General features: G+C 39.8%; 1 protein-coding gene across 2 annotated transcripts in view; it reads left to right on the top strand.

Annotated features, from left to right (window-relative positions):
• The window catches only part of ATXN1 (ataxin 1), a 156,670-nt gene that overhangs the window by 83,336 nt on the left and 61,049 nt on the right, over positions 1-12,285 (top strand). Inside the window, exon 3 of one of the 2 annotated variants that reach the window (XM_018567846.1) lies at positions 11,558-11,615. The gene's annotated coding sequence lies outside the window, so the exon portion shown is untranslated. Of the gene's footprint in view, positions 1-11,557; positions 11,620-12,285 lie in introns of both variants that reach the window. The other variant, XM_018567845.1, reaches the window with a different exon arrangement.

Below are 12,285 nucleotides of genomic sequence, written 5' to 3'. Positions count from 1 at the left end.
ACACTGCAAGGGCTACCTGCTCGTTTTTGTCTTGTTTAAAAAAAAAAAACTAAGATATACTCATCCAAAGCTCCAATCCGGCTTATTCTTAGACCAGTTCCTGCAATGTCTCTCCCCCTTCTCTGCCATGGTCTAAGGTACAGTAAATGATCACGTCTATACACTTTGCATAGATGTGAGGATTAGGGATGCGCCGATACCGATACTACCAGTAATCTTCGCAATAGGGACACAGCGGGCAATAAAAAGTTTACAGAGGTTCTAACCATCCCCACTTTATCTGAAAAAAAAAAGTTTTAGCTAAAGTTGGGTCAACTGATTTGGCTTTTTGCTTGGTGTTGGTGTGGCTTACCACATAAACAAATAAATATTGGTGGTTTGTTGCATATATTTCCTTTTCCCTTTCTCCAAAAATAATATGACTTTTGTACTTAAAATATGTTTCTTGCAGTCAATTGAGTGACACAGGAATTCTAAAACAATCAGGTTATATGCTGCCACCTACAGGAGGTTTGGACACTGGCAAACAGAAAAAACTGTTGAAGGCCAGCCACCATATAGCCCTGTCTCTTACTGTTATGCCTCAGTTTTGTAAGAAAGCAGCACATAAAGACTAGAGGCTGACAGCACCAGTAAAATAGTTATCTGTAAAGTGCCTTAATGATATATGGTGCTGCTATATAAAAAAAGTGGAATAAAATCTTTACATTGGATAATAGATATGGGGAACTGACTGTATAGAACATCAGTGTAAATACTGTATATGCCTTCTAGCGGGAATGCCAAAAATATGTAAAAGTGAAGAAAAAAATAGACTTGGAAGTGCAATATAGTAAAACGTCAGAAGTATGTATAAGTCCTGTGTGTAATACTGTACATTAGGCTTACCAGGAAAATGAAAAATTATTTGGTAATATCCTGTCTCACATGCTTGTCATAGCTACTCTACACAAATGCTCTGCAGGCATGAAGGCAATGTTTATGCAAGATTTGGCCTGCCTGATTTGCAACCATTTTCTTGTAGAAATGTTTGTGTATTAAAAGTCAGACTTTTGAGGTACCTACAAGACAATATACTTAAAAGCATATATTTTATTTATGATTTACAAGTTTAAAAAATATAAAACCATCATGGAAACAAATGTTAATTTACGTACTACCAAACTCTATACATATAATGCCATTCAATACCTACTAGCCGAACATATTTTTGCAAATTGTTAGATTCATAATACATCCATATTACATGAATGTATTTTTATAGTATAATACTAGATTAGAGGTGAAATTTAAATAGCTTTAGATTTTTCTCAGATGTGAGAGCTGCTTCTTCAGGAGGGTAATAGAATTATATATCAGTAACTGATGATTGTGCCACCATCTAAACCACTAAAAATCCTATGGGCAAGCCAGGGACAGATAGAGATAAGCTGAACCTCCAGGGCTGCCATGAAAACTATAATGCTCTTAAAGGCTACATATCACATGTCACATATCACATCCAATTTTCGGTTGACACCCCCTGGCAGGTGATGCAGGCTCCCCCTAGGTGTCGGGTTTAAGCACCTGTTGGTCTTCGCCAGAGGACAGAAAGACTACAATGTGGAGACAGTACATTTGGCAGTAGGCCAGAATGTGATCTGGATCAGGCAGTAGTCTTGCCAGGTGATAAGCAGTAGTCAGGCAGTCTGGGTTGGCAACCAGTAAGTAGACAAGACATGAGATGAGAGTGTAGTCAGGTCAGGCAGTCCAGGTTGCCAACAAACAGCCAGTAGGCAAGGCAGGAGACGAGAGCGTAGTCGAGTCCTGACAGGGGTCAAGTATAGAGTTGTCAGGCGGTCTGGGTTAGCAAAACAGTAACCGTCTTCAGTATTATAGCTTTTAGCAGAAAACAGGGTAACTGGTTTGAAGACACAGCACCAGCTGATTCCAGAACTGATGCTTAAATACCACTGTGGATCAGAGGACATGCCCAACATTGTTTCAGGGAGTTATAGAGGTTTTGGCACTGGATCTGCAACTACTATTAGAGATATTGGCCATATTCTGTGAGTGCCATAAGAAACACTGGCAGGGATCTAACCACTACTATTGGAGGTACTAGCGAGTATTCTCAAAGTCCTGGCAAGGATTCTCAGAGAAGTTCTGGAAGTCCTGGCAGGGACTCTGCCTCTGGCAGAAATAGGTGTCTCATCAATTTGATCAAAATTCAAATAGGATATCTCCAGCTAGATGTAAATTGTTCTTATTAAAGGTTCATTTAGAGCAGGGGTCTGTAAATGGAGGACCGCATTCCGGATACGGACCAAGCCAGCGGTTTTTGGAATGTTAGCAGAATGTGATCGTGCGCTGGGTTATGTCTGGCAGCCAGCCATAACTCAGCGCTGGACCACATTCCTTCTCGGTCATTAGCTGCTAGGACCGCAGCGTTCCTAGCAACCAATGTCATCGGCTTTGTTCCCCACCCAGCACTAAGGGAGGATGGAAGAGTATCATCATGTAACTTGAATGGCGACAATTAATGTAAGGGGGCACTCTGAATGGGGCATCTAATGTAAGGGGGCACTCTGATGGTGGCAACTCATGTAAGGGGGCACTGTGATGGGGATAATAAATGTAAGAAGGTATTCCAATGGTGGCAACTAACATAAGGGGGTACTCCGCTGTCTGGACCCTGATTCGGGCCTTGGCATGAAGAAAATGTTGGTCACTGGACCGACCTGAATTTTAATTAATTATCCCAGAATTAGGAGCTAGTATCCCCCTAAAAGAGCAATATGGTTTGCATGTGAGCCATGGGGTTCAGCTGTTCTCTGTGGCCCTTGGTTGCCCATGGAATTTTTAGCAGACTAAACTGTTGTTATTAACCTATTCTTTATATCATAGATGTAGCCATTTTCTTCTACTGAAATCAGGGGCCAATGGAAACCAGAAAGCCTGCAAAAAGAACTGTGATAGATAGGGAGCATTTTAAAGAAAAAATGTGCCACTTAAAAAGAATTTATTTGAACTATTTTCTCTTGTTACTTTGTTTTTAATGGCTTAAAAGCCACATCTGTTCATGTGGTCTTCATTAACCTGCAGGGCTTCACTTACTACAATAGTAATCTTTTCACTTAGCCTAATAAAACTTGGTATTTGGAAAAGTGAAACATTCATCTGCAGGATAAGAGTCTACTTTTTTTTCATTCTTTGCACAGAATTTTATTCTTTGGACAGAAAAAAAAACCTTTAAGATATGTTGCTACGGTGAATTTGGCCTAAAGTTTTTCAGAAAACTGTTTGAAGATTGTCAAATGCTTTTTAAATGCTTGCTCTGCTGCTTAGTATAGCTTTTACAAATAAAGACCAAAACATGCCTTTTTCTTTAGGTTTTCACCTGTAAAATTGTGTATTCCCCCTTTACACCAAAATGGTAGCTAACATTATGTAAGTTAACAGCCTGTATGAAAAGAAGTACTAAACTGTTTTGCATTCAGAACCAATCAGAAAGCTGAAGTCTCTCTATTCTGGTTTGTGATCTATTCACAGTTATCACACATGAATATTTATATCTGCCTATATGACAGCTGTTATATCTGATATAAATACTGTCCAGACACAGGTTTTAGTAAACTGAAAATGGACTAATGTTGGTAAAACCTGGGAAGATGAAAAAAAAAAAGACTTGTGTAATATGGTTTTATAGAGCAGACTGGACTTTCCATTTTATCTCTTAGATTCTGAGAGAGGATGATTGACCACATTAAAGCGTGGTCTTTCTCTATTCACTGTATGTTTCCCACCAACATCCCCAAATGTAGTTTTTAAATTATGTTAGAAACAGATTTGTAAATTTATCCTGAAATTATCATAATTGTTTTGATTTACATGAAATAACAGATCCTCTTAGGCCTCTTTTACACTGCTATGAGCCGGCCTGTATAGATCTGTGCGGCGTGCACGGCCGTATTGGGCCGCTCCCGGGAAGGACAGGTGCTGTGTGTGATTGTACGCAGCAACCTGTTCTTCTCTATGGGAGTATGCGGCCGTAGACCGCTGTACGCTCACCCGAACTGCATATCCATGCGGGTGTCCGTACTCATAAGCAGAACCCAGAATCCTGTAGAACCCAGCTTCCCGGAGAGCCGTGCAGGAGAAAGTGTGTGGGGGCGCATGCGCAGTCGATATCACCGGAGGTTAGAGAAGAGAGAGTGTAAGAGAATGCATGCAGCAAGGAGCGTGCACTCCGAACAGACTCTGTGAGACACAGGAAGACATAGGAGTCTGCGCCGGATCAGAGAGCGGGCACCAGCGCTGGAGGGACTGTTGGAAATGATCGGAAGGAAGAATATGTACACATCAAGAGGCATCACATAAGGTAAGTACTTAAAGGAGCACTATGGGGTCAATGTTTTTCCCCATAGTTCTCCTTAGGGTAATGGGAGGACACAAACTAGCATCCTCCCGTCACCCTAGGCTCAGTATACCGCGAGCTACAGCTCGCGGTATACTGAGACGCCGCAGCCAGAACAGATCCCGACGTAGATGACGGGATCCGCCCAGCTGCGTGAGTGACAGCTGGCTCCGCCTATCTAGAGGCAGAGCCAGCTGTACCCGCCCCCTCCCCCGTCCGTTCCGCCAGTCAGCGCTGGCAGATCGGAGCGGGGAGAGGGGAATCCAGCCCCTCCCCTGTCACGGCAGATAGCCGTGGCAGGATCGAGAGGTGAGCAAACCTGGTATGTGTTCGCTCACCTCCCAATCTACTGAGCCGTCCTGTGACAGTCTCATTGTCACAGGTCGGCTAGAACTATGAGGTGAGTGGAAATCACTTATCTCCTAGTTCTCCTTTAAAGAAGCATGGGGGGGGGAAGCAGCTTTTAATTTCACTTTAAGGGACCCCTGAGCTCTTTCTCCTAGCTCATCCTTAAAGTAAGTAAGAAATAAATATAAACCCTTACTCTTTCAATGTGAAGCCTGAACAATTTAAAATTAAGACATAAGACCATGTGTGACTAGTTCTCTTAAAGGATGTTTACAAATCTGCTCTTATTTAATGCCAAGCAAAACTGGTGAAGCCTGAAGCATGTAGCATATGTAGAATTCCTAACTTTCTATCTTGCTGATTTTCACATTCAGTCTTTTCCATATATCCTAGATCACGTATTTATATTCAGCAGCCACTCAATCGTCTCATTATGCTCCTGTGATTTGTTTGGTGCTGTCACTGTATAATGCTGACTCTTCTTGTGAACTCTGTCTGTACATTTGTGTTTCATCTCCGAGTGAGTGGAAAATGTTTTTCATGTTACATTGAAGCGCATTATTTCTTAGTGAATAGAAACAGAATTCAGCTGAAGAACAAATAATAAGTGGGACTTTAGCTTCAGGAAGAAGCACCAAAGCTTTTTATGTGAAAAATGCCCTCTAATGCGCTATGTGCCTGTAGTGATGTAATTCAATTCTGAAGTACAATGGGATGCTCCTGTACTGCACAGAGACCTCCTTATCGATTGCTGATATAACTGGCCCATTGTATAGGATGATGTAATGCTCTTCAAGTTACTAAGGAAAGTGACCTTGAGGGAGATCGAATGGCTGAGCCACAGAGGTGGATGCATTCTAACTAAGTTACCTTGTTTCTTGCTAAATTGTCTATATCCTTACACCCACATTGCAGAAACAGATTATAGAAGCAATCATGCCTAATGCAATAATTGAGGCTATCTATTAGTGAAACATGAGATTGTACATGAAAGCATCTGAGAGCTGCCTTACGCAGCAACATAGCATTAAACAGCAATTCACACTTGGGCAAACAGATGCCTTCTTCTTACAATGAATGGTCATTTCATTTTCTGTTCCAGTAAATTTCCTTCTTAAAACCACTCATTTTAGAAAATTAAGCTATTTAGGAGCACTGTGTTCAAATGACTGCTGCCTTTGGAAAAACCCAGATATTATTATGTATATTATGTGTTAGTATGTTGCATACCTCTGAATATTAGTTTATATTGACCAGCAATAAGCCATAATCTCAAATATATAACTAATAGAGGGATATTTTACCCATCCATATGGAGTTCTACACCTAGGGAGCCACTGAATAGTTGGGTCCTTCTGCCATTCCTCAGTGGAGACCTAGCAATCACTGACACACCAGTAGCATAAAGTGGGCTTTAATAAAGATAAGACACAAACACCTGTAGGAAAGGTTTAGTTAAGGCAGTTTAAAAATTAAAGGGTAAATTTGAGATATCAAGGTCAGTTATTATTAGTTTGAGAAGCAGGCACTAAAATAAACAATTATAAATTACACTGTAAGACCTATCTATGGTTCCAAAGCCCTAATTAAACCACTGGCCTGTGGGGGGTTAGACAGTCTGCCAGCATTGGGGCTTGTAGACCCCTGTAGCGGTCTCTCTTTAAAAGAGTATTTATAATCACAGGGAAAGGGTTGCTCCTGACCAAAATGTCCACTAAGCAGCAAGGGCTTTAAGTATCTGCCAGAAACTAGCTGGCAGCAAAATCAGTAGAAACGCTGATGACCAGGGGGCCTCCCACCATAAACACTGGACAAGGTCAACCCTTTAGGCCAGGGGGTTGGTCATGCCACCCAAGGGGCTTCCCTTCGTTGCCAACGCCACCTGAAAGGGAAACTGCAGCCAAAATGCAAGTTTACTAGCTTATTTCATGCTCAAAAGTATCTCTGCACCAATATGCAATATGCTTAACCACTTTTGTGAATTAAAATCTAGAAAATTCTGTCATTCAGCAGACTCCATAAGGTATATGGACCCAAAACTTGATGTGTGTTGAGGTGATAGGAGCGATGAGTAGACGGATTGCACTGTCATCCATTAACTTCAGAAATATCTAAGTGCCACCAGCAAAGCATGGTAAACCGGAAGAAAAAACATCTATTGTATCATTCAATGAAAGCTGTCACTTATTCTTTATGGAGAGGTCCTTTTGAAGCCCCTAAACATCAAACTGCATTATTTCCTGTGACAGGAATGAGCATTTTCCTTCTGGTTTTCTATGGTGTGCTAGTGATGCTTGGATATTTCTAATTGAAAATTTCTCTCTGATCTCTATATAACTGTCTCAGATCTCTGCATAGGAAGGCAAGTCTAGAGCTCACATGTACAAAATACCTACTGCAAGTGCTATCGTAAATGAGAGACAGACTAATTTACACTAGAAATACTGGATTCTGATATAACTTGCTTGATAATTCTCCCACAGCATACCTTTAATGTCTCAGCATCTTGCCTGTAGCAAAATACATGGCAATGCATCCGGTGAGAATGAGCTTGGATGGTAGTTGATGACCCAATAGGATTGTCACATAGATACATCTGATTGATTGCTTACTTCATACATCAGTTAGACATAAACTATGATACCGTAACGGTACTGTTTTTATAATGTCTATTCGTGTATGTTTTATATACAAGTGTGTGTGTGGCTGGCAAGCAAACACAAGCATGAGGTCTATATCCAAAATTGTAATGAGACTACATATAGTATTAATTTATAGTTAGAGTCGTGACTCCAAAGAGGCCAACTGAGATGGGCGCTTTAGGTGGCACAGGGTGGGGGTGGCAGTGAGACCATAGTGGCCATAACAGAAAATAAAATATCAGACTCAGCATTACTAAGCTCCCTGCCTGGCCACTGCACACAATCTTCCTGTATATGTTGGGCCACACAGCATATTCGGTTGTATGGTGCAGGCAGCCCCCTGCTGTTTTCAATCAACTGCAGACAGGAAGCTTGTACAGATCAATAACAGGCTGACATTCTTGTCTGTAGCTGATCAAAAACACTTGACCATACCTGCCACATAAATATATTGATCTAGGCACTGTATGGCACTGGACGTGCATTTGAGTGAGGCTTTGAATGGATTTCCCCTTAGTTCGGAAATATTTCCTCTCATTCTTAGCTGAGGCAGAAAGGAAAGGGGAATCTCGCTACTGGGACAGAGTGTTGCCCTTTAAGAGGCATTATAAAGTTGATCGCTTTCAAATATTTAGGCTAAAAATATATCATCTTTTGAAGTTCCCCTAGAAGTGATAAATACAAATATACAGTTATTTTTTTATCAGTGGATCGGTAAAACAGATTCATCAAATTTTATATGAGGTGCCTATAATTATTTACTATAATACTATTGTAGGCCTAAAGAAATTACCACAGTACCAAAGTAAAGTATTTAATCTTAAAATTGCTGTCCAACATTTTAAAAATGTATTCTGTTCTAAAATGACTATTCACCTGCTCCTGTATGGCAAGGAGGTATACATTGAATTTACATTGTTTTGACCTTGGTGGAGTACACTCGACTTTGTAAGTTAGCCCTGAGTGCAAGGTTCCAAGCTGTGTACATGTATATTTTATATCTGGACATAATGAATTTAGTAAATCATGAGAAGGTATCTATGTTGCATTACACAAAATCACCAGTCTGGCAAGCAAGCTTAAAATAGTAAATCTATTTCATACATGCATTAAACCACATTTACAAACCTTAAGTACCTTATTTTTGGTCTGCTACATAGGCAGATCTTTAATGAAGCAATGTCTGCAGCAATAGAGGGGAGGCACATAAAAACACTAACAAGGAATTAACCAATGCTTTTTTTTTTTATGTGTGTGCAAGTTAGTGTATCAAGACCTATATGTACAGCAACTATTGACTAAAATTAAGCTATTTATAATTACATTTGATTGCGTAATTTGATAGTTGTAATTGATTATTGCAGGATCTCTTTAGCAAGGCAGTTCTGCATGTACTATAGATGTAAACAGTGCATGAGAACAGTCATTGTTGCTCAATTATATAAGGTTCAGTAAAAAAAAAATCTTATTTGATTGACATAAACAAAACAGGCAGTTTCCTATATTGTAGGATCTTTCAAATGGCTTTGGGGTTAATTGATAAAACTGAAAAGAAATATGTTGGAAGTATAACTGTTTGAAATAATGGGATTTTTTGTTTATATGTGCCAAGAGAAAACAAGTACAACTACTAAAATTAAAATGTGTCTAAGCTGAAGAAAAAAATGCAACATATTGTAGCTTACAAGGCTTTGGATGTGGTGGTTGTATTTGGTTTTTTTTTCAGGACTTTTTTCTTTAGTTTAACCTTGTGATCCTATCAGTAACCAGTTTTAGGGTGACAATACTTGCTCACTGTACTGTATCTATTGAAGACCAGTGTGCTGCACTGTATCTATAGAGGTGCGGCTGTAGAACAACAAGTTTATTTATTAAAGCAAGTTGGGTCATCAAACAGAACAGTATAATAAGTGAAAACCTTGGTACAAGTTTCATAAAAAGAAATAGTCACATCTGAACATCATTTCTTTTCCACAGCATGACCTTTGTAAGTAAAATACAACCAACAAAAGAACTTTGGAAGGGGGTAGAATGACAGGGTGGAGAATGTAGTGGGACTCAGGGCCCAAAAGTCAGTGTCTGCACATAAGCGGTAAGGAAAAAGGGGGGGGGGGTAGGGAGGGATGGAAAGTTTAAAACTGAACTCCAAGCTTACATTTTTTCCCACAACACCAAGTCCTCTTCTTTATTGAAACTGATTTCTCTCCATTCCCTGCAAACTTGCATCTCCACACTATTACTCTTGAAGCTGCCACAGCTATCCTTGGCGCACCATAATTTCCTGCCTGAATGACCTTGATCATTGATCAATCACTTCTCCCTCTGATCAGTACTGTTATTTACTCACCTCCTACAGCTATTAGCTTTCGTTGCCATCAATAATTTTGTTCCTGAGCTTTATGTGAAAGAACACATCCCTGACATTCCTTTAGACATGCCTGCAAACAGTAAACCAATCAGCAGACTGCACAGCTAAAGTCTGTAGCACCTAGTGGCCAGCAGGGAGAAGCAGACACATATACTGGGATCTGGGAATGTGTTGTTTCATATGATACTTTTGATAAAGATCTGAGGCATCATGCTTTGAAATATAAATGAGCCTGCCAACCCCTCCCACCAAAGAGCAGCAGACAGACCAAGTGATCACATCACTGGGTCCTAAAACAGGCATTCCTTAAGACAAAATTATCTGAATAAAAATCTTTAATTGCATGTTGTTCAGGGGATGGGAGGGGGGGGGGGGCACAAGTGAAGATATTATATTGTATGTTTACAACACACTTCAGCTTTAACAGCTAATCAAAATCAAGTATGTGTTATGGAAATTCGCTTGGTTCGACGCACAAATCCATGCCGCACTAAACTGCGCCAAAGTATGTCAAACACAAAGAATTTCCCCGTGCTTAAAAGCACAATTGTATTGCGCTCTTTTGTGCAAGGACTGGAAGTACCCCTCTGTAGAGAGATGTAGAGTTAGGACACAGGTGTTGCTTGCTTGCGAGATCCATGCTAAGTGCCCCAGCACAGGTATGTGTTTATTGTTTTATAGCTGCCCAACAGGAAGTGATGTCAGACAGGAAGTGATGTCTCACACAGCAAACCAGGAAGTGATTTCAAACAGGAAGTGATGTCAACAACCAGCAAATGGTTTCAGCAAACCAGGAAGTGATGTTAACAATCAACATCACTTCCTCAATACATAGCCAGTCAACAAAACACATTAATACAATAATCTATTACCACTGGAGTGAACTTTATCCAGCATTGCTCAGTGATCAATGCCCAATAACGTTACTATGATTCTCATGCGTGCTTATTTACAGGGACAACGTCATATTATCTCCAGCGGTTGATCAGGCGCACTAGAGACAACAAACGCACGTTCCTTTCATATACTGCGTTCAAAACAAATGCATCCACGCAAGCAAATAAATCCATGCATTGCACGGGGCCCCAGCCGGCGTCCATACATTCGCCAAGAAGACACTGCTCCGCCGCGCATAAGATATCTACTCCAATGGTTTACTCTTAGTGGGGATTTAAACCGGGTCACGCTCCAATTGGGCGTGACGCAGCAAACCCTGACACAGAGAGACATAATGATAAAATATTACAATACACTAAAAACACATCCTAGTAACATTTACACAACATATGGCATAACCATACTATCATGTTTGGGGGGGGGTTAAAGTATTGTACCATCTGCAGCTAGCATTGAATATCAGTCCTCAATTGTCCATCATTGTCCTTTTAGGTCATAGAGATTCTGGTATAAATCTCTAAACTGACCGGCAATGAGGATGGTATTGGGGCTGGAACCTCTACTAACAGTGTTCAGTTTATGTAAATGCATAGCCCCTTGCTGCTTTCGAATCACTCTAGTGAGCATTCTATAACGTATGTTGCCCTGTTCATAGAATTTTTTGGGATAAGTATCCTTACTTTTGCTGTGTATGACTATCAAAGATATAAGTCAATTTGCGATGAAGGGCATCCATTTTATGTTCATTATTCTCTGAACTTTGGCATTTGAAATTAATTTTCCAAAGTGCAAATGTCTTTAATTTTTGTGACTTTAATAATAATAAAGACTTTAATAATAAATAATAATTTTGTGACTTTTGTGTACTTTAATAATTGTATTAAAGAGAGATGTGTTTTCTTTCAGTTCTATGAAGAAGCTGGACCTTCCTCTGAGATTGACTCACAGAGACACAGATTCACCAGTAGGTAAGCATGCTGTCTGCTTCTAGTATTTATAAATATGACAAAAAATACAAGATGTAAAATCTTCAAGAGACATCTCATACAATAATATGTTTGTACCATTTAAATCCTGCCAGTGATGAATTATGAGGGGGATAATATGGGCAGTAGAGCATTGCTCCATTGTAACGGTGTCCAAATCTTTCTCAGACATAATCTATGGGACATATATGGCTTTCAGATTAGAAAAGAGGGAAAATCGTATGCTCATCTCACCATAATTCTTCTTTCCTGGTGCATCTTCGTGGCAGCATACAATTAGTTATGGTTCTCCCCTGTACTCGCATGCTCTGTAGTAGCATGTCCTTGTGGTAAAGTATGCTCTCCTGGTCATTTGCTAAAAGCAAGATGTTGTCTAGTACAGTGTTTTTCAACCTTTTTTGTGCAAAGGCACACTTTTTTCATGAAAAAAATCACGAGGCACACCACCATTAGAAAATGTTAAAATTTTTTACCTCTGTGCCTATATTGACTATATATAAAGTAATTCTCTTGAATAGGAATCAAATAAACACAAAGAAATTATTTTATAATTACTTTATAATTAAATAATAAAGTATTTTATAATTGTTCATATTTCTGTTCAATCCATGACTTAACTTCACACTTCACACAAATACGTTTTAAATT

The sequence above is a fragment of the Nanorana parkeri genome, unplaced genomic scaffold (assembly GCF_000935625.1).
Source record: "Nanorana parkeri isolate BGI_ZX_2015 unplaced genomic scaffold, ASM93562v1 scaffold1102, whole genome shotgun sequence".
Taxonomy (NCBI): Eukaryota; Metazoa; Chordata; class Amphibia; order Anura; family Dicroglossidae; genus Nanorana; species Nanorana parkeri.
Note: the sequence above shows the minus strand (reverse complement) of the source record. Positions and strands in the feature narration are given on the sequence as shown.